The sequence below is a fragment of the Anomalospiza imberbis genome, chromosome 4, assembly GCF_031753505.1.
Source record: "Anomalospiza imberbis isolate Cuckoo-Finch-1a 21T00152 chromosome 4, ASM3175350v1, whole genome shotgun sequence".
NCBI classification, from domain to species: Eukaryota; Metazoa; Chordata; class Aves; order Passeriformes; family Viduidae; genus Anomalospiza; species Anomalospiza imberbis.
In genome coordinates, this window is record NC_089684.1 from 16,104,151 (window position 1) to 16,106,554 (window position 2,404).

General features: G+C 42.5%; 1 long non-coding RNA gene across 1 annotated transcript; it reads right to left on the reverse strand.

The window, feature by feature from the left end:
• Positions 1-994: 994 nt before the first annotated feature.
• Positions 995-1,944, reverse strand: LOC137473362 (uncharacterized). The gene is made up of 2 exons (XR_010998719.1): positions 1,507-1,944; positions 995-1,397 (listed from the first exon to the last, which is right to left on the reverse strand). It is a non-coding gene; the product is annotated as an uncharacterized lncRNA (long non-coding RNA).
• Positions 1,945-2,404: the final 460 nt, after the last annotated feature.

A 2,404-nucleotide genomic window follows, 5' to 3' on the forward strand; every position in this document is an offset into this window, starting at 1 on the left:
AGCAAACGTTTCATTTCATTCCTTGTATAACTTTATTGAAAGCAGGAGTCAGATTTTTAAGACTTTTTTGGTTGGATGGTTGGTTTTGAGAGCTATTGCCTTCCAGAAACAGCTGTTTAAGAGGTCAGTGTGTGCTGGCAAAGGTGAGCACAGCAAAACTCCCAGGCAGTGAACTGCAGCATCTGCCCTGGGGAGATGGCAGCTCTCCTCATGGAGCACAAGATCATCCTACCATTGTTTCCTTCAGCTTTACAGTCTCAGAGAAAGCTTCAAACTGCATCCCTTGCCAGAAGGCATTGAGAGGGATTACAGGAGAGACTGGACTCTCAGCAAAGCAGCTTGAAGGACATTTGATGAACTTCCTACAATCAGGAGCTCACAGCTAGTCTTGTGCAAGGAGAAGGTTTTAGTGGGTTTTGTTGCCCCTGCACAGGATTCAGAGCAGCTGGTAGGATTAAACACTTACCATTCCTTTTCTGCTGCACCAACAGTTTTTGCCATCTGTATGTTAACATCCTTAGCTTTATAACATTCAGTGTTATAATTGTATCTGGGAGCTGAAAGATGACTGAAATATAAGCTTTTATAAAATGAGCATTTTCCAAATCACTGTGCCATGAAACAGTCACTTAAGCTAACTGGAGAAAAAAGATACCAGTTCAGAAGTTCAGATGAACTTGAAAACAAAAGATCATACATGAGGAGATCAAACATCTCATTCTGTTCTGTTGAATCAGTACTCCAGTGGGACAAATGGCTCAAAACTGTGCTAGAAAGCCCCAGAAGAAAAAACGAAATCCATTCCAGGCTCAGTTTATACCCATACTGAGCCTGACAAGAGATTGCCCGATCAATTAGTGCAGGTCCTTACTCAGCAGGCAGCTGCCTTGTAGGTCCTGCAACAGTGAAAGCCTGTTAGCCCACCTTGAGCATCAGGTGTCAGCAGAAATAGCTGCATGGAGGGGCCAGCAGCTCCACACTTGCAGGGTGAATGGAAATACTCAATTTCACTCGCACTTGCAGCACAGCACTGCTGCATTTAAGTCAGTCCCCAATTCTGAAGGCCTTGAAATAACTGTGCAAAATTGTAAGGTAGTTATTAACACTGCTGGGGAAAGTAATGCTGTAAGAACCCCTCAACAGGTTCATCTGTTCTTTTCTTGATCTTCCTGCTTTAAAAAGGCTGATGACAAACAGAGGATGATACTCTTTTGCCTACTGAGAGATCCTGTGTATTGAAGCTTCAGCTCAATCATCTGTGAAGCTTTTCAGAAATCTTCAGCACTGCAGCAAAATTTAGCATGGATTAGCTTCCAGCTGGGAAAATAATAGGTAGAAGTTTTCTGCCTTTATTCATGGGAGAACAAATACATGGATATCTCTACATGATTTCTTTTCTGTGTATAAATAATTGACGATAAGTTGATGGGGGTGAAGGTGGTAATGATTTTGAAATTCAGCCCTGTACCTGCAACAATAGTATGCTTAAATCTTTTGGCCTCATACCTATATTTAGCCTTACTCCTTCAACCCAGAAGAGCAAAGAAATTACTACAGTGAGCATTTTTTATCTGAAAATTTATTTCTAGGTCGCTGCAGCATTTGCAGCACCTAAGGTTACATAGAAAGAGAAACAAAAGCTTGATATTTAAATTCCATGGCCTCTTACAGTCTGTTTAAATTACTGCAGATCAAAACCCTGTGTAGCCACTGTGAATTACACTGGAAATGAGCAAAACCTGTGATTGCCTTGCTCAAAAATTTAAGGTCATATCTGTAACAGTTTCACAGAGTTTTGGCTCAGGCTAAGCATGCTTAAAGCACAATTATGTACCTGGTTCTCCTACAGCTCAGGCCAGGCAGCCCCCTTGCACAGAGCCCTTATGGGAACATTGTGAAAATCTCAGGAGTGTGCTGCTTCTTTTTCCAGAGAAAAAGAACATTATGCCAAGTCCTCAGCACCAAAAAAAAAAAAACCCAAACAAACAAAAAATAAATTCCCTGGGGGTCCTACAGGACAAGCTACCCATTGCTGTCAGCTGGGGCTTGGGTGGGTCAGGACCCCAGAGGGATCTGACAGGGCTAACAGTTTACAGCTGAGTGAGGGGGTAGGCAAGACCCTGCACTGAGCTGTGCTGGTCCTCAAGGAAAAGAAGCCACAGAAGCATATTTTCTTATTGCACTTGGGGAGTTATGATGGATGTGCACTTTTGAGAGCTCTGTCAGGTAAGGGAATACCATTTTTATGTGACTTTTTTCCTGAGGTGGCTTTCCCATTCCTTGTAGAATGCTAGTATACTTTAAGCATCCTTGGTTCTTGTGATGACTGGATTTTACTGGTGCTCTAGTTCCTACCTATGTTGTGTCCCAGCAAGTTAGTTCTCAAAGCCATTGCCAGTGAAGA